Source organism: Bos indicus x Bos taurus, chromosome 22 (genome assembly GCF_003369695.1).
Source record: "Bos indicus x Bos taurus breed Angus x Brahman F1 hybrid chromosome 22, Bos_hybrid_MaternalHap_v2.0, whole genome shotgun sequence".
NCBI lineage: Eukaryota > Metazoa > Chordata > Mammalia > Artiodactyla > Bovidae > Bos > Bos indicus x Bos taurus.
The window spans coordinates 6,179,645-6,199,735 of record NC_040097.1 but is presented as its reverse complement, the minus strand read 5'-3'; the positions used below and the strand labels follow the sequence as shown (position 1 = coordinate 6,199,735).

Here is a 20,091-nt window from a genome sequence, read left to right as displayed (position 1 = left end):
CGAGGTCCCTCCTCCACACTGAGTCGCCTTCATCCCAGCGCCCCCTGGCCCTGGAGACCCAGACCCTCGAGGGGCCCAGGCAGCCCAGGGGTGTGAACGCCCCACCCACACCTGGGCTGGAGATGGTGGAGAATCCCCAAGGGTCTCCCCTGCAGTGCTAGTGAATGCCCCACCCACACCTGGGCTGGAGATGGTGGAGAATCCCCAAGGGCCCCCCCTGCAGTGCTAGTGAACGCCCCACCCACACCTGGGCTGGAGATGGTGGAGAATCCCCAAGGGTCCCCCCCTGCATACCAGGCCAAGGACACAAACCCCTACCCTGACCTCTTGGCTTCAGCATGGATGGCCCCTGCTGCAGAAGTCTCCAGCCTGTGGTTACACCCTATGCGGTGGCCAGTCCAGCTGCCAGCAGGGCTGAGACCTGCCTTTCTGGTCTCGGGACCAGCGAGGAGCAGGCCAGGGTGAGGAGGGGCGGGGGAGCATGGCCGGCCTCCGCAGTGCCTGTGCTTGCCGAAACAGCGCCTCTGCCAAAAACAGTGGGGGTGATGGGCGCTTCTCTGTGGCCCCGGCTTCCTCCTGGGCCGCCGTTCACTTGAGGCTTCCAATCCTATCAGCAGCACGCTGGCTCCAGTCCTGTTATCTGGAAGTCCTTTTGTTCTGAGGACTCCCGGTACGACAAGCTGGTGTCGAGTGGCCCTGGGATCATGCGGAAAGGGTGGCCACCATCTGTGCATCTGGCCAGACCCTGGCCACAGAGACTGCCAATGAAGAGGCCACGTGAGTGTGAGCGCTGGGGAGAGGCCAGGTAGTGGGGAGGGCCTGGACCAAACAGCCCGGATCTTGCCTCCCCCAGGAAGCCTTTCTCGATTAAAGGGAAAAAAAGATGACACAGCCCCCCACTCATCCTGTCTCATGTCCCCACGATACTCCTTGCCTGTCCCATTATAATGTGCCCGATTCCCTTCTGTCTGTTGACAGAGAGCAGGAAGAAAACACGTGTGTTTCCTGATGGGCAGAGAGATAGACTTTCACCAGTGTCTCCGGAGAAGGAGCACTTCCACTCGAGTGCCTACCCAGCTCCTGTCATTCTCCCCTTCTCGTGCTGACAGTCTCCTTTATTTTAAACATTTCAGGTGTAAGGAACTCGCCCTTGACTCTGTTTTTCTCTTTTTATGTGAATTGATATTTTGCTGATCGCAACGGCTCCTATTTGACAAACAGTAGAACGTCTGTGTGGCAAACATATTATTTAGTCAACCCAGCGACTTCCTTTGCTTCCCAGGCTTTTGCTTTTTAAAACACAGGTTAAGTCGCACAGGTCCTAGACGAGCACTTCCCTGGCGCAGGGACCGAGGTGTTGGCAGTTCCCTCGGGCTGGCTCCTGGGTGGTGGTGTGAGTGTGCTTCCCTCTGCTGCCCCTTCGCTAAGGAGCCCTGGACCGCTGCCCGTGTCCGGTCCTTGAATCTCATTTTCCTGTTTTGTCTCTTGGCTTCAGCGCTGCACACTTCTAGCAGCAAACTCCTCCCCTGCAATGCAATGACTGACTGCACTCACAGCTTCCTAGCACTTCCTCTATTCCACAAGGGCTCAGCGCCCACTGTGGGTCAGGGACTAGGGATACACAGATAAACAGATGTGGGTTCTGCTCAGGGAGGGGATTCCCTGGTGGCTCAGTGGTAAAGAATCTGCCTGCAATTCAGGAGACCTGAGTTCGATCCCTGGGTCGAGAAGATCCCCTGAAGTAGGAAGTGGCAATCCACTCCAGTATTCTTGCCTGGGATATCTCATGGACAGAGGAGCCTGGTGGGTTACAGTCCATGGGGTCACAGAGAGTTGGACTCGACTGAGTGACTAAGTATGCATGCACACACAGGGAGCGAGGATGATGAAGACTCTGACGTGATCCATGTACTCAGAGAGGCTGGATCACTTCCTCTGGGTCACACAGCCAGCAGGGAATAAGGCATGAAAGTCAGACCTATTTGACTCTCAGGCCCAAGCAAGCTCTTTCCACTGCCCCCCACTCTTGGAGACTTTAGAGTCTAGCGAGAGAGCTCTAACTGAACAACCAAATAAAACACAACAGGATACCTTCTACCACAGAAGAGGCATATCTGAAGAGCTGCAGAGCATGAGAAGGAGAGTGACTGATTTCCATGGGGGATGGTTCCAGGAGAGGTGAAACGTGAGCAGGGTCTTCCATTCTCAAGCTTACGAAACCACATAACTCGTGTGGTTAAAACTGTAAAGTAAGAGCCACGATGCCCTGAGTGAGGAGTACTGGGTTTATTTATGTGTAAAATGCCTGAGAACGAGCTGCACGAACTGGGGGTCACCTCTGCTCTTGGCCACAGAACAGGTGGTGAGGTCCCTGTCCCTGGAGGTAATCAGCAAGACATTTTGAAAAGGTGCCAGTCACTGCATGGGGTTGTTGAGGAGTTCTTTGGTTCCTTCTAGTAATAAGATGTTACAAGTTTTATTCTTTCCTAGTGAAGGGAAGGCGGGTCCCTTTTTAGTTCTCCCACTGACCCTGGGGAAGGGTGCCCTCAACCCCAGGCACCCAAGGCTGAGAGCGGGCAATTGTTCCCACTGGGGCCACTGGGACCAGAGACCCACTGGGCAGCTGGTGACACTCCACGCCCTGAAATGTCCTCTCCCACCCAATTCTTTCAACCGTCTCAATGTGGAGGGCTTCTTACTCCCATTTTAAAGACATAAAACTGAGGTGGCAGAAATTTAAACACCTTGCTAAAGACTGCACGACTGGGACCTGAAACCACCATGGGAGAAGTGTGCAGCCTGGCAGTCCTCACCGTGCCCGCCTCCCCAGACAGAACCTGTGCTGAGTGGCCTCAGGGTGTGGAGTGCACGGCCCCAACCTCTTTGCTCCATCCCTGGCATTCCAGACTCTCGGACTGCCTGGCCAGGGGAAGACAAGTCACAAATTAGGAGAAAATACTTGCAATCATATGGATAACAAAGGATATATTCATAGACAATATATACTATAAAGAGGTGGCTTAGAAAGTAAAGAATCTGTCTGCAGTGCAGGAGACCCAGATTCAATCTCTGGGTCAGGAAGATCCCCAGAGAAAGGAATGGCTATCCACTCCAGCATTCTGGCCTGGGGAATTCCATGAACAGAGGAGCCTGGCGGGCTACACTCTATGGGGTCACAAAGAGTCTGACTCGACTGAGAGACTAATGCTTTCACTTTTCAGAAAACAAAGGAGGCATTCATAGAAAACATATACTATAAAGAACCCAATAAGACAATTCTGGTGTTTAGTTGCTAAGTCGTGTCCAACTCTTTGCGACCCCATGGACTGTAGCCTGTTAGGCTCCTCTGTCCATGGGGTGTTCCAGGCAAAAATACTGGAGTGGGTTGCCACTTCCTTCTCCAGGGGATCTTCCTGACCCAGGGATCGAACCCACATCTCCTGCATTGCAGGTGGATTCTTCACCACTGAGACACCTGGGAAGCCCATCCAATAAGACAAACAACCTAACAACAAAAGAGAGGCAAAAGACTTATAGAAACATTTTGAGTACTGTTACAGCCCTCGCGTGCACACGTTTTCACATATCACACGGCACTTCTGCACGCACTGTCCCCTGGCGCCAGCACTGCCCCTCAGACAGGAACTGCCATCCACCTCTGAAGAAGGGCTGACCTGCTTTGTAAACTAGCGTTAGTTCCTATGGCCTAAGACGTTGCTCTGGTGTGGAAAGTCTGCCAGTTGGATTTATTTATAGAGAAGGATGCCTGTAGTTTTTGCTTAAAAGAGGTTCCACTGGGACTGTTTGGGGGGTTGTTTCTGAGCAGACTTGGGGTAGACATTTCTCATGGCTGTGATCTGACTTGATGACCCCTCCCTCTTGTTTCACTGCTCTCTGGATGCTCTTGTCAGCAGAGAGTGTGGTGGGATGTCTCCAAGATGACGTCAAGGAGCTGAGCCTGCCTGTGTTGGCTCGTCTCTGCTTCTGCAGGTGGGTCAGGCTCTGGGAAGCCCTCTGCTTTGGCCACTGAAGAGCCAGCGGGCTCTGAGTGGGGGGGACAGTCCAGCCCTTTGTGATTTCCCACGGCTCCTGGAGTGCCTGCCCCACTCCCCAACATGGCTGGGACTCTGGCCCAGCCAAGGCTTGGCCCCAGACTTGGAAATGCAGATGGAGCCAGGTTAGGTTGTAGGTGGTCAACGTCCCCCCAACTTACACTAAAAGCCTGGACTCTGGAGCTAGAACTCCTGGGTTCAAATCTTGGCTAGGGAAAGCTCTGTGCTTCAGTGTCTCCGTCTGTACGATGTGGATAAAGGTCGTGCCTGCCTTATAGGCTGTTGTGAAGACTAAATGATGAGAATTTTGTTTTTTTTTTCTAATGAGGATCACTTTAAAAGTCTTTACTGAATTTGTTACAACCTTCCTTGTTTCTGTTTTATGCTTTGGTTTTTTTACCTCAAGGTATGTGTGACTTAGCTCCCCCAGTGAGGGATCAAACTCCCACCTCCTGAACTGGAAGGCGAGGTCTTAACCACTGGACCACTAGGGAAGTCCCCAGTTAGCACTTGTTAAAGCATTTAGAATAGGGCCTGGCATGTAGCCAGCACTGTATTAAGCAACTGCTCTCGTCATTGTTAGCATTGCTACTGTTATCATTTCACTCAGCCACCGTGGATGGAGGGCCATATGTATGGAGTCAGATGGACGGGGTTCAAATCCCAGCTTTGCCATTAACTCGCTGAGTGACCCTGGGCATTTCACTTAACTGCTCTGTGCCTTGGTCCCCTCCCTCTTCTGTGAAATGGAGATAATGAACATACATATATAACAGGCTGGTGGTGAGGATAAGAGGCTCAGACCAGTGCCTGGCTCACAGCAAGTGCCTGGTGAATCCTAGGTACTATTATTATCATCGATATCTGAGTTACCATGACTTCTGCCAGGTCAGGCCAGGCCCTCCACAGCTGCCCTGGGAGGAACTCATCATCACCTTGGACAGATCCACTAGCACTTGGGGCCCCCGCAGCCCCTCCTTGGATTCTCTCTGCCCACCCCCAGCACTCCAGACCTAGAACTTTGACCCAGCCCTTCCCAGCATGCTGCCACTCCCCAGTCCTCTCCTAGCTGCAGAGGGGTGTTTTCCTAACACTCATCAGATTGCTAGAGCCCTCCAACAGCTTAGCCACTGCATGTAGACTGCAATTTAAACTTCTCTTGGGGGTCCTCTAGGCCTGGCCCAAGGGCCCTGCTGAGGAGGTATCCCCCTGTCTGCAGAGTCTACTTGGGGGCCTCACTCACCCCTCCCCAGCACACTGTCTTCCTCATTCTTCCTTAGCTCCATCAGGGTCACTTGCCCCTTGCCCCCACCCTCATCTGCTCAGAACGCTCTCCCCAAACCTGCCCCCCTCACCACCCCTGTGCCTTGACCCAGACCTCTGCATGGCTGGCTGCTTCCACCATAGGGACCTCTGGCCAGAAGTCCCCTCCTTAGGGGCTGCCCAGCACTCCCACCCTGCTGCTCTGCTTTGTTTTATTCAGTGCTAGTCATGTCCAGAAGCCATCTTTTGTATTTATTTGCTCAACTGTATGAGGAGCGGGTCTCGTGTGTTTCATTCTCAAGGGTACCCCAAGGTGAATCAGAGCATAACAGAGACTGCACATAGAAGATGCTCAATAAACACTCATAAACAGATAAAGAGGTAGTTGAGCAAGCCCTGCCCCAAGCATCCTTTGTTGTTGTTGGGTCACTAAGTTGTGTCCAACTCTGCGACCCCATGGACTGCAGCATGCCAGGCTTCCCTGTCCTTCAGATTCCCAGAATTTGCTCAAACTCACGTCCACTGAGTCGGTGACGCCATCCAACCATCCCATCCTCTGTCGTTCCATTCTCCTCTTGCCCTCAGTCTTTCCTAGGTCTTTATCCCACATCAGGGTCTTTTCCAGTGAAGAGCTCATGCATCCTTGGTATTATGTAATAAAAGAGGTTGAGCCCCAGTGGTGAAAACACTAAATCTTTGCCAACCTTGTGAGCCTTGGAAGCTTTTCAACCCGTCTTGGGAAGAGGAGGAGGGGTGGGTGTCACCTCCTGTTCCCGTGGATGGCTCATAGATGGCTCTCCTCAACCTCCTTCTGCACCCACGCCTGTCAAAAGCTGCCGGGTTTAAACACCCATGTTTCTGTTCCGCATTATCGATTGTTTAATATTCAAGAGATGGCATTAAATAAATATGTGCACGATTATGTAATGTGTTTGGAAACAATCTGGTTGGTCCCAAAGTGCTTGGGCAAGAAACAGAACTTCAGTGAGGCGAGAGATCTGGGTGATCTCTGAGGGTTGAGGACAGAGGCACGTGGCCCATCTGCCTGTCTACCCCTTCCCCTGTTTGGGTCTGGACTTTCTCATCTTTCTTGGTGCAGGCAGGGTGGGGTAAGTAGGAAGTGAGCTCAGGATCTCTGAGTTGCACCCCAGAGCTCCCAACTCCTGGCTGGTAGTTACTTCTCTCTGGGTCTCAGTCTTCTCACCTGTGAAAGGGGCTGATGACACCTTCTGAGGTCAGAGGAGAAGCTGACTTGAGCTCTGGCTCAGGGGCTGTTCTTTCGGAAAGTAAGTTGGGTCCGATGCTCGTACCTGAGCAGCGTGACCTCTGGTCCCTGACAGGTGTGGGTCTCGGGGAACAAGCATGGACTTTGAGGTCCACAGGTATATAACGCAAGGCGGATCAAGCAAGGCATTAACAGAAGCCCAAAGAAAGGGATTTGGGAAAACAGAAGATGTGGTTAATCCCAGCTAGGAGCCAGAGAAACCTCACAGAGCTGCCATAGGGGCTGGCTCTGGAAGGCCGGATGGCACTGTGACCCTGGAGAGACAGCTGCCCATTAACTAACACGCACTAGACAACCAGGCATCTATTTATTCAACTGAGCACCTACTATCTTCCAGCTACTCTGCTAAGCACTCATCTCTGGATCATCTCTGCTTGACCTTGACAAGAAAGAAACGCTGCTGCAGCCCAGTTTCACTGACGAGGGACTCGAGACTCAGTTCTCTATGTGCAGGGATCCTGCCTTCCTTCCATGAGGCTTTCTCATTCTGCTCTCCATTCAAACGCAAAGACGTGAGGGGGAGGTTCCCACACCTGCACCGTGGTGCATAAATAATTCACGCGTCCCCACCAGAGCGGAAGAGGGAAGGCGGCTGCTGTCGACCACTGCTTTCCTGCTTAGCGGACCCCCATCAGCACCCCTACACCAGTGCTATCCTCCCAGGTCTCCCCCACCCCCAGCTCCCACAAAACCCCAGTCTCCAACTCACCACTCCACGTCTTCTGGTTAAATGAAAGGCGTCAGGGTTTGGAAAATGGGGCCCATGTCTTGCCGCCTCTGGGGACTGGGTGACGAAGTTCAGCTCTGGAAAAGGGGAGAAGGCATCGGTTAGGGGCAGGTGACCCCACAGGGACTCAAGTCAGGAAGGAGCGGGAAGGGAACAGTGGTGGGGTGTGTCCCTATGTGTCGGCACTGGGCTAGCGCCAGGGTCAGGGGGTTGGAGCTGGGAGAGAAGCAGGAGGACTCTGCCCCTGCCTTCTCCATCAGGACTTGCTTGGGTGGGCTTCACCCTCTCCCAGGTCCCATCTCAGGGGAACCAGTCTACCCGCCAGGAGAGTGTTAGGGTGAGGTCTCCCTGTCCTCTGTCTGATGGCTGGTGTGGCCTGCGAGGGCAGAGGAAGTGAGGCAGAGTGGTCATAGGCCTGTGCTCAGAAGGACAGAGGCCCTGGGGCTGGTGGCCGGACTTTTCCAAGCCTCTGTTCCCCATCTGCAGGACGAGATAATAATACCTATTTCTATGTGCATTCATGGCGATGTGTGTGAGCAGTTTTATCACATGTGCAGTGTTATGTAAGCACAGTCACAATCCAGATACGGAACTGTTCTGTCACCATAAGCTTCCTTGGGCCGCCCCACTGAAGCCACCCCACCCACCCGCACCCCTTGTTGTTCAGTTGCTGAGTCGTCTCCGACTTTTTGCCACCCCATGGACTGCAGTCCTGGAGTTTGCTCAAATTCAAGTCCACTGAGTAGGTGATACTGTCTAACCGTCCCATCCTCTGTCATCCCCTTCTCCTTTTGCCTTCAGTCTTTTCCAGCATCAGGGTCTTTGCCAATGAATTGACTCCTAACACCAGGTGGTCAGAGTGTTGCAGCTTCAGCTTCGGCACGGAGCCACCAGGGAAGCCCCTGCACCCTCAACTCCTGGCAGTCATGAATCTCCATAATATTGTTTCTTCAAAGATGGCTATAAATGATATCATGCTATATGTGACCTTCTGGGATGGCTTTTTCATGCAGCTCAGTTCTGTGGAGGTTCATCAGGTTGTTGTATGCGTAGCCAGTTCAGTGCTTTTTAGGTGAGTACCACTGCATGATGTGGGGGGATCACGGGTAGCTTAATCAACCATTAAAGGACATCTGGGTTACTTCCAGTTTTTGATTAATATGAGTAAAGCTGCTATAAACCTTTGTGTACAGAGTTTTTGTGTGAACATAAGTTTACATTTATTTGGCATGAATGCTCAATAGGACAATTAATTATTGGGTCATACAGTAGTTCTATATTTAGGTTTTTTTTGTTTGTTTGTTTTAAAGAGACTTTCAAACTCTTTTTTAGGGTGATTGTACCATTTTACATTCCCATCTACAATGTACGAGTGATCCAGTTTTTCTGCAGTTGGTGTGATCACTTTTTATTTTAGCTGTTCTGATAGGTGTGTAATAATGTCTCACCGTGGTTTTAATTTGCCTCTCTTTGATGGCTAATGATGTTGAACATCTTTTCATGTGCTTGTTTTCCATCTGTATATTCTCTTCATAGAAATGTCTCTCTACGACTTTTATCCATTTTATAATTGGATTTTTTTAATGGTTGAATTTGGAGAGTATTTTTTATACTTATTAGATATCAGTACTTTGTTAGATTTTGTGGTTTGCAAATATTTTCTCCCAGTCTTTAGCTTTTCTTCATCTTCTTAACAAGTTTTTTGTTTGTTTTTGCAGATCGTGAGCTTTTAACTTCGTGAAGTCCCAATTATCTTTTTTTTTTTTTTTTTAATGGGTCATGCTTTGGTGTCAAGTTTAATAATTATTTAGTCTTAGATCCTGGAGATTTTCCTCTTACATTTTTCCCCTAAAAGTTTTATAGTTTTACATTTTATATTTAAGACTATGATCCATTCTGAGTTACTTTTGTATAAGGTGAGAGACTTAGATAGGATTTTTCTTTTTTTTTTTTTGCCTCCTGCTGCTGCTGCTGAAGTCACTTCCGTCGTGTCTGACCCTGATGTCCAATTGCTTCAGCATCACTTGTTGAAAAAGTTATTATCTTTCCTCCATTGAATTGCTTTTGTATCTTTGTCAAAAATCAGTTGGGCTTATTTGCATGTGTCTTATCTCTCAATCTTCTATTCCCTCATTGACCTACATGTCATCTCTCTGTTGATACAATAAAGTCTTGATTTCTATATAATAAATCTTGAAATCAGGTAGACAGACTCTTCTTACTCTTCTTTTTCAAAATTGTTTCAGCTATTCCAGCTTCTCTGCTGTTCCACATAAGTTTTAGAATAATCTTTTCTACATCTATAAAAATTTTGTTGGGATCTTAATAGGAATTGCAGAGACTAACATTTTTACTGTGGTGAGGCTTCCAATCCATGAACACATATGTCACTTCATTTATCTATATCTTCTTTGATTTCTTTCATCAGATTTTTAAAAAAAACTATTTCTCAGCATACAAATCTTGTATGTTTTGTTAAATTTACACCTAATTATCTCCCTTCTGAGTTATTGTAAATGGCACTGCATTTTTAATCATGGTACACCCACGTTCCCTGCTAGTATACAGAAATACAATAGATTTCTGTAGGTTTATCTAGTACCCTGTGACCTTCCTGAAATCACTCATTAGCTCCAGGAGGTTTTTCTTATTTTCCCTTTGATAGATTCTTTGGGATTTTTCTTGCAGACAATGAAGTTATCTACAAATGGGGACAATTTATTTCTTCCTGTCCAACTTGTATTCCTTTTCTTGTCTTGTCTTACTGCATTGGCTAAAATTTACAGCACTATTTGAATATAAGTGGTGAGAGCTGACATCCTTGCCTTATTCTGTTTTAGGAAAAGTCATTCAGTCTTTAACCATTAAGATAATATTAGCCTAGTTTTTTGCAGATGTTCTTTATCACATTGAGCAAAATCCCTTCTATTCCTATGTTTCTGAGCATTATACCATGAGTGGCTGCTGAATGTTATCAAATGCTTTTCCTGCATTAGTGGATATATTGCATGATTTTTCTTTAGACCATTAGCCTGGTAGATTATGTTAAATGATTTTTTATTTTTGAAAGAAATACTTTTATTTTACATACTTTTGTTAAGATACTTAAAATCCATGTGTTAAATTTAGGAATATTCAACATTGATAAACTGGTACAAAGTAACATGTCACTGATCTTTGCTGTAACCCAAGAACAAGTTCATTTGTATGAAGTAAGCAAACATAATTTAGAAAATTCCTTTGGGAAATTATTTAACATGAAACTTTGTCTCTGAGTTTAATACATAGGAAGGTGGTGAAGGTGAAAGTTGCTTACTCGTGTCCAACTCTTTTGCGACCCCATGGACTATATAGTCCATGGAATTCTCCAGGCCGGAATACTGGAGTGGGTAGCCTTTCCCTTCTCCTGGGGATCTTCCCAACCCAGGGACTGAACCCAGGTCTCCTGCATTGCAGGGCAATTCTTTACCAGCTGAGACATAAGGTAAGCCCTTATTACATAGGAAGCCACTCAGTTCAGTTCAGTCGCTCAGTCATGTCCGATTCTTTGCCATCCCATGAACCGCAGCATGCCAGGCCTCCCTGTCCATCACCAACTCCCGGAGTCCACCCAAACCCATGTCCATTGAGTCAATGATGCCACCCAACCATCTTATCCTCTGTCATCCCTTTCTCCTCCTGCCCTCAATCTTTCCCAGCATCAGGGTCTTTTCCAATGAGTCAGCTCTTCACATCAGGTGGCCAAAGTAGTGGAGTTTCAGCCTCAACATCAGTCCTTCCAATGAACACCCAGGACTGATCTCCTTTAGGATGGACTGGTTGGATTTCCTTGCAGTCCAAGGGACTCTCAAGAGTCTTCACCACAGTTAAAAAGCATCAATTCTTCGGCACTCAGATTTCTTTATAGTCCAACTCTCACATCTGTATATGACCACTGGAAAAACCATAGCCTTGACTAGACGGACCTTTGTTGGCAAACTAATGTCTCTGCTTTTGAATATGCTATCTAGGTTGGTCATAACTTTCCTTCCAAGGAGTAAGTGTCTTTTAATTTCATTGCTGCAATCGCCATCTGCAGTGATTTTGGAGCCCAGAAAACAAAAGTCAACCATTGTTTCCCCATCTATCTGCCATGAAGTGATGGGACTAGATGCTATGATCTTCGTTTTATGAATGTTGAGCTTTAAGCCAGCTTTTTCACTCTCCACTTTCACTTTCATCAAGAGGCTTTTGAGTTCTTCTTCACTTTCTGCCATAAGGGTGGTGTCATCTGCATATCTGAGGCTATTGATATTTCTCCCGGCAATCTTGATTCCAGCTTGTGCTTCCTCCAGCCCAGCATTTCTCATGATATACTCTGCATAGAAGTTAAATAAGCAGGGTGACAATATACAGCCTTGATGTACTCCTTTTCCTATTTGGAACCAGTGTGTTGTTCCATGTCCAGTTCTAACTGTTGCTTTCTGACCTGCATACAGGTTTCTCAAAAGGCAGGTCAGGTGGTCTGGTATTCCCATCTCTTTCAGAATTTTCCACAGTTTATTGTGAGCCACACAGTCAAAGGCTTTGGCATAGTCAATAAAGCAGAAATAGATGTTTTTCTGGAATTCCCTTGCTTTTTCGACGATCCAGTGGATGCCTGCAATTTGATCTCTGGTTTCTCTGCCTTTTCTAAAACCAGCTTGAACATCTGGAAGTTCACGGTTCACGTACTGCTGAAGCCTGGCTTGGAGAATTTTAAGCATTACTTTACTAGCGTGTGAGATGAGTGCAATTGTGCGGTAGTTTGAGCATTCTTTGGCATTGCCTTTCTTTGGGATTGGAATGAAAACTGACCTTTTCCAGTCCTGTGGCCACTGCTGAGTTTTCCAACTTTGCTGGCATATTGAGTGCAGCACTTTCACAGCATCATCTTTCAGGATTTGAAATAGCTCAACTGGAATTCCATCACCTCCATTAGCTTTGTTCGTAGTGATGCTTCCTAAGGCCTACTTGACTTCACATTCCAGGATGTCTGGCTCTAGGTCAGTGATCACACCATCGTGATAATCTTGGTTGTGAAGATCTTTTTTGTACAGTTCTTCTGTGTATTCTTGCCACCTATTCTTAATATCTTCTGCTTCTGTTAGGTCCCTACCACTTCTGTCCTTTATTGAGCCCATTTTTGCATGAAATATTCCCTTGGCATCTCTAATTTTCTTGAAGAGATCTCTAGTCTTTCCAATTCTATTGCTTTCCTCTATTTCTTTGCATTGATCACTGAAGAAGGCTTTCTTATCTCTCCTTGCTATTCTTTGGAACTCTGCATTCAAATAGATATATCTTTCCTTTTCTCCTTTGCTTTTCACTTCCCTTCTTTTCACAGCTATTTGTAAGGCCTCCTCAGACAGACATTTTGCTTTTTTGCATTTCTTTTTCTTGGGGATGGTCTTGATTCCTGTCTCCTGTACTATGTCACGAACCTCCATCCATAGTTCATCAGGCACTCTATCTATCAGATCTAGTCCCTTAAATCTATTTCTCACTTCCACTGTATAATCATAAGGGATTTGATTTAGGTCATATCTGAATGGTCTAGTGGTTTTCCCTACTTTCTTCAATTTCAGTCTGAATTTGGCAATAAGGAGTTCATGATCTGAGCCACAGTCAGCTCCCGGTCTTGTTTTTGCTGACTGTATAGAGCCTCTCCATCTTTGGCTGCAAAGAATATAATCAATCTGATTTCAGTGTTGACCATTTGGTGATGTCCATGTGTAGAATCTTCTCTTGTGTTGTTGGAAGAGGGTGTTTGCTATGACCAATGCATTCTCTTGGCAAAACTCTATTAGCCTTTGCCCTGCTTCATTCCAAATTCCAAGGCCAAATTTGCCTGTTACTCCAGGTGTTTATTGACTTCCTACTTTGCATTCCAGTCCCCTATAATGAAAAGGACATCTTCTTTGGGTGTTTGTTCTAGAAGGTCTTGTAGGTGTTCATGGAACTGTTCAACTTCAGCTTCTTCAGCGTTACTGGTTGGAGCATAGACTTGGATTACTGTGATATTGAATGGTTTGCCTTGGAAACGAACAGAGATCATTCTATCGTTTTTGAGATTGCAACCAAGTACTGCATTTCAGACTCTTTTGTTGACCATGATGGCTACTCCATTTCTTCTAAGGGATTCCTGCCCACAGTAGTAGATATAATGGTCATCTGAGTTAAATTCACCCATTCCAATCCATCTTAGTTCACTGATTCCTAGAATGTCAATGTTCCCTCTTGTCATCTCCTGTTTGATCACTTCCAATTTGCCTTGATTCATGGACCTAACATTCCAGGTTCCTATGCAATATTGCTCTTTACAGCATCGAATCTTGCTTCTATCACCAGTCCCATTCACAACTGGGTGTTGTTTTTGCTTTGGCTCCATCCCTTCGTTCTTTCTGGAGTTATTTCTGCACTGATCTCCAGTAGCATATTGGGCACCTACTGACCTGGGGAGTTCATCTTTCAGTGTCCTATCTTTTTGTCTTTTCATACTGTTCATGGGGTTCTCAAGGCAAGAATACTGAAGTGGTTTGCCATTCCCTTCTCCAGTGGACCACATTCTGTCAGACCTCTCCACCATGACCTGTCCATCTTGGGTGGCCCCACATGGCATGGCTTAGTTTCACTGAGTTAGACAAGCCTGTGGTCCATGTGATCAGATTGGCTAGTTGTCCATGACTGTGGTTTCAGTCTGTCTGCCCCCTGATCCCCTCTCTCAGTGCCTACTGTATTACCTGAGTTTCTCTTACTTCGGATGTGGGGTCTCTCTTCATGGCTGCTCCAGCAAAGCACAGCCGTGAAGAGGAAAGCCATTACATAATCAGTAACACATATCAGATATACTTAATACTAGCAAAGTAGATTCAGTTACTGTTTGAGATTTAAATTCTAAACACAGAGGTGTAGCTGGGAGTTAATTGATTTATAAATGTTGAGCCAACTTTGCATTCCTGGAATAAACCCTACTTGGTCATGATGCATAATTGCTTTTACATATACCACTGAATTTTATTTGCTAAAGTTTCATTAAAGATTTTCACATCTACATTGATGAGGAATGTTGGACCCTAGTCTTTTGTGTGTGTGTGTGTGTGTTGTATTTTGTTTTTCTGGTTTTGATATCAGGGTCATTCTAGCTTCAAAAAATGAATTGAAAGGGTTCCTTCTTCTGCTACTTACTGGAAGATGCTGTGTAGAACTGGTGTTCATTTTTAAAGCATTTGGTAAAATTCTCCAGTGAAGCTATCTGAGGTTTTCTTTTTAGGATATTTAAAATTTAAAAATTCAAATTCCGCAATAATTATAGTGCTACTCAAATTATCTGTTTCATATTGGGTAAATTGTAGTTTTCATTTTTTGAGAAATTGGTTCGTCTCATTTAGGTTGTCAAAGTCCTGTGCACAGAGTTATTCACAGTATTCCCTTACCCTCCAATTGTATATCTGCAATCACATTTCATTTTCAATTTTGCTAATTTCTCTCTTTCCCTCTCTTTTTTGCCTGTTAAGTCTTGCTAAAGTTTTGTCAATGTTATTGATATTTTCAAAGATACAAGTCTTCAGTTTCACTGATTTTCCTCTATTCATCTTCTGTTTTCAATTTTATTGATTTCTGCTCTTATCTCTATTATTTCCTTCCTCCTTCTTGATTTGGGTTTATTTGGCTTTTCCTTTTCTAGCTTGTCAAGATGGGAACTTAAATCATTGATTTCAGGCTTTTCTCTTTGCTGACTATGCATCTAGTACTATAAACTTCCCTCTCAGCACCACTTAGGTATGTCACACACATTTTGATATGTGATATTTTAATTTTATTTTTTATTAGCTCTGGCTGCACAGCGTGTGGGATCTCAGTTTCCTGACCAGGGACCAAACCTGTGCCCCCTGCATTGGATGCAGAGTTTTAACCACTGGACTGCCAGTGAAGTCTCCTGTGATACTTTTATTTTAATTCAGTTCAAAATAGTTTAAAAATTTCAAATTATACTTTATCATTGACTCATGGATTATTTAGATGTGCATTATTTAACTTCCAAGTAGTTGGGAGATTTTTCTGTTTTCTTTCTGTTACTGATTTCTAGCTTGATTTTATTGCAGTTGGAGAACACATCCTTTGGATACAAATTCTAATTTTGCTGAGGTTTGTTTTATGTCCCAGCATATGGTCTATATGTTGTATGTTCTGTGGACACTGAAAATAATGAGTTCTATAAATGTTGCTTTGATCCTGTTGGTTGATGATGTTGTTGAGTTCTATATCCTTGCTCTGGTATTCTGTCTAATTGCTCTGTCCATTATTGAGAGAGAGGTGTTGAAGTCTCCAGCTATAACTGTGGTCAGTTTCATCAGTTTTTTTTCTTCACATATTTTACAGCTCCGTTGTTTAGTGCATATATATTTAGAATTGCTGTATCTTCTTGGGGGTTGGACTCTTTATCATTATATAATATTTCTTCCCAACTCTAGTAATTTTCTTTGCTCTGAGGTCTACAGTATCTGATTTTTAAATAGTTACTCCTACTTTCATTTGATTAATGTTGGTATGATATATATTTCGTTTATTCTTTTACTTCCAACCTGCCTCTGTGTGTGTATGTGTCCACATGGGTGCTCAGTTGTGTATGACTCTTTGAGACCCCATAGACTGCAGCCTGCCAGAATCCTCTGTCCATGGAATTTTCCAGGCGAGAATACTGGAGCAGGTTTCCATTTCCTACTCTAGAGCAGCTTCCTGACCCAGGGATCAAACACACGTCTCTTGCATCTCTTGCATTGGCAGGCAGATTCTTTACCACTAGCACCACCTGGGAAACTCCCCTCAACCTGTCTGTGTCTTTATATTTGAAGTGAGTGTTTTATAGGTAGTATACAGTCAGGTCATGATTTTCAAACCACTTTGTCAATATCTGTCTTTTAATTGGTGTACTTAAACGGTTGACATTTCATATCATTATTGACGTGCCAAGTTTAAGTCTACAATTTTAACTTTTGCTTATTTGTTCTTTCGACATACACTTAAAACCACATCAGAAAGTGTGACAATTTTTGTTTTAGTCATCGAATATAATTTAGAAAAGCCGAGAAGGGAAAAAAGAGCCAATTGCATTTACCCACATTTTTGCTTACCATAATCTTTTTTCTTTCCTGATATTCAAAGGTTCCCTTTTTATTGTTTCCTTTCTGTTTGGAAACCCTCTTTCTGCATTCTTTTAGGGTGGGTCTTCTGGCAACAAATTCTCTGTTTTTCTTCATTCTGAGAATGTCTTGACTTCCCCTTCATTCTTGAAGAATATTTCCCCTGGATATCAGGTTCTGAATGGACAGTTCTTCCCTTTCAGCATTTGAAAACTGTCGTGTCACTTCCTCCTGGCCCTGTGGCTTCTGATGAGAAAGTCATTGTCATTTGAATTGTTTCCCCCTTACAGAGGAGGTGTCATTTCTCTCTCACTGCGTTTAAGATTTTTTCTTGTTGTTCTGTTTTTCGTTTCAGAAGTTTAACTATTTTGTATCTTGGTGTGGATTTTAATGAGTTTATTCTCTTTGGAGTTTTGCTCAGCTTCACAAACCTGTAGATTCATGTTATTTGCCAAATCTGGGACATTTTCAGCCACTATTTCTTCAAGTATTTTTTTTTTTTTCAGTTCCATTTCCTCTCTTGTTTGCTTCCAGTAGTCGAATGACACAAATATTAGATCTTTTGTTATAGCCTCACAAGTCTCTGAGGCTGTGTTTTTCATTTCTCTTGTGTCTATTTTCTCTTGGTTATTCAGATTAGGTAATTCAGATTATTTCTATTGTCCTATATTCCCATTTAGTGATTCTCTCCTGTGTCCCCTCCAGCCCTCAATTAAGCACATCCAGTGATTTTTTTCTTTTAAATTTCAGTTTTCATATTTTTCAGTTCTAAAATTTCCCTTCAGTTCTTCTCTATCTTTATTTTTCTTTGCTGATACACTGTATTTTTTTTTTTCCATTTGTTTCAAGTGTGTTCCTAGTTGTTCCTTGGAGCATTTTTATGATGACTGCTTTAAAATCTTTGTCAGTTAATTCCAACATTTCTGTCATATTGGTGTTGGCTTCTATTGATTGTCTTTTTTTTTTTCATTCAGTTTGAGATCTTCCTCATTCTTGTTATAAGTGAATTTCTATTGATACCTGGGCATTTGGGGCATTATTATTCTATTGATACTTGGGCATCCAGACTCTGGGATCTCATTTAAACTTTGTGTTTTAGCTGGCTTCCTCTGATACTACTCCAGCTGAGAAAGGGGAAATCAAGCTCCCCATCAGGCCCCCATTGATACCTCCATGGCTGAAAGGGGTAGGTCTGCCTTGTTACAGCTCCCAGTGTGGTCTCTCCACCAGCACGACAGGGACTGGGGTGAGGTCTTGTTACCACCCAGTGGGGAAGGAAAGTCTTGGATCCCTACCTGGCCTTCTCTGACACCACCCCCGTGGAGCGCTTGAGATGCTTCTTTACAGTCTGGTGAAGGGGGAAGTCTAATCTCCCCACTGGATCTGTGCTGGTGTGGGTGGAGCCTCAGTGCTTTCTGTGGTGTTTGGTTAGAGCAGAGCAGTTTTTGTTGGTAAGTATCTGTTCTGCCGGGGCTTTCCAGGTGGCGCTAGTGGTAAAAGAACCTGCCTACCAATGCAGGAGACTGAAGAGACACAAGTTCAATCCCTAGGTCTGGAAGATCCCCTGGAGGGTGGCATGGGAACCCACTCCAGTATTCTTCCCTGAAAAATCCCATTGAGAGAGGAGCCTGGAGGGCTACAGTCCACAGGGTAACAGAGCTGGATGCAACTGAAGTGACTTTGCACACATGCACATCTGTTCTGCTAGGCTACCCTTTTCTTGCCTTTTCAGCTAAAGAAGCCAGGTTTCTGTCAGGGCGCTTTTGTTTGTTTCTTTGTTTTTTTTTGCCTGCCCATTAGCATTTCCTCATTTCTAGCTTCTTCAGCTCCAACTCTGGGCTGTATGAGGCAAAAAGAAACTCCTCATTCACCAGGACCTCATCACTATGCTGTTTCTTGGGTCCCCAGGTCCCAAGAAGCAGGTCTGCCTTATCTCTATCTCTTAGAGTTTTCTTGTGTTTATTTTATATAAATGTCTAGGGTTCTCAGTTGTGCCTAGGGACAAGTACCCTATTCCACTGTCCAAGAAGCAGAAGCCTACCTGAGCCCTCTTAACAAGTGCTTTTAGCTCTCTGGAGTTTTCCAGGACCACCTCTATCTTCTTAACACAGCTAAACAGATCAGATATTCTAAGATGCCCATTATTTTCAATGGACTCCCAGCTTTCTACCTGACCCAGGTGAACGCCTACGTGTCCAGTCAGGGACAAGAAGAACTCTAGGCTTTTAGGAGGCCTTTTCTTTCAAAGCTGTAGGTGGCAATGGGTGACTTGGAACAGAGACCCAAAGATGGTTGTTAAAACTAGAAATCCAGTTGAGTAATCTGTTTCAGGGTCTCCAGGTCCAACCTTATGAGGTCTTTCCAGGGGAATGCAGGAATCTGGGCAGTGTCAGTAACCAAAAACTACTTAAGCCAGGGTGTTAAAGTTCATAACTTTGTCTCATTCCCCACCATGGCTGGCTCCTCCCTCCAGGACTGTGTATTACCTTTTACAAGAGGCTCTCAAGTCTGCACCTGATTTCCTTCTCTACCCAGCTCTGGGAGGCAGCAAGCACCCACCACCCTTGATGTCCTAAGTGCCTGGCTTTCAGAGGTCAGGGACCTACCCAAGGCCGCTTAGTTCCATACTGACAGAGCCAGGCTCACACCCAGGTCTTGTGACTCTGGCACCAAGGTCATTTTCCAGGCCCCAAACCTTCTCTGTATTTTTTCATCTAAGTCAAAATGGTTCCCAAAGTATGGTCCACGTGCCCGAGGGTTCCCCCAAGATTCTTACAGGGGGTGCTGAGAGATCAAAACCATCTTCCGAGTAACACTTAGATCTTATTTACCACCTTCACTGGATTGCACTTCTGGTGCAAAGGCAGGAGTGAGTAAAACTGCTGGTGCCCTAGCAGGAATCCAGGGAGTGGCACCAAATTGTACCAGTCATCATTGTATTCCTCATCACCACATGTGGGCAGTAAAAAATGCCAGCTTCATCCTGGAATGTCCGAGATGAAGCGGTAAAAATGACTAACTTTATTAACTCTTGCAAGAACACGGAAAGGGAAGTATTTGCATAAGCCCTTACATTGTAACTCAAGTATGACGTCTGCTGGAGGAGAGGCTCTCGTGTGAGCATTCGCGTTATGAGCTGAAATTGCCTATTTTCACCAAATGCCATTTTTTTTTTAACATAAAAAGAACAACCAACAGACACATGATGGTTATTTAGACTTGGGTATTTGGCAGACATGTTCTCAAAAGCAAACAAAGTGAGCCTATCACTTCGAGGAAAACAACTGGCAGTATATGTTGCCAATGATAAAATGTGAACTTCCAAAGTGAAAATTAGAATTGTGGAAGGCTTATGTGTGCCATCATGAACTTGACAGCTCCCTGCTACCAAGAGATATTTCTGATGAGGTCAGTGGTAAGACAAAAAATGTTCTTTTTTGATATTGCATAATGAAATGTGCAAACATTTGGAAGATCTGCATAACGCATTGAGCCAATATTTTCTAAATGACCAATGCAGGAGTAAAAAAGACATGCATGAGTGAAAAACCATGCATGAGTTACCAAACCATGCATGAGTAAAAAGAATTAATCAAAGTGTAA

The 20,091-nt window shown here is 45.0% G+C and overlaps 1 protein-coding gene across 15 annotated transcripts in view; it reads right to left on the bottom strand.

The window, feature by feature from the left end:
* Positions 1–20,091, bottom strand: part of ATP2B2 (ATPase plasma membrane Ca2+ transporting 2) — a 380,950-nt gene that overhangs the window by 200,775 nt on the left and 160,084 nt on the right. For all 15 annotated transcript variants that reach the window (XM_027522833.1, XM_027522827.1, XM_027522826.1 and 12 more), the window contains one exon: positions 7,310–7,404. The gene's annotated coding sequence lies outside the window, so the exon portion shown is untranslated. The remainder of the gene's footprint in view (positions 1–7,309; positions 7,405–20,091) is intronic.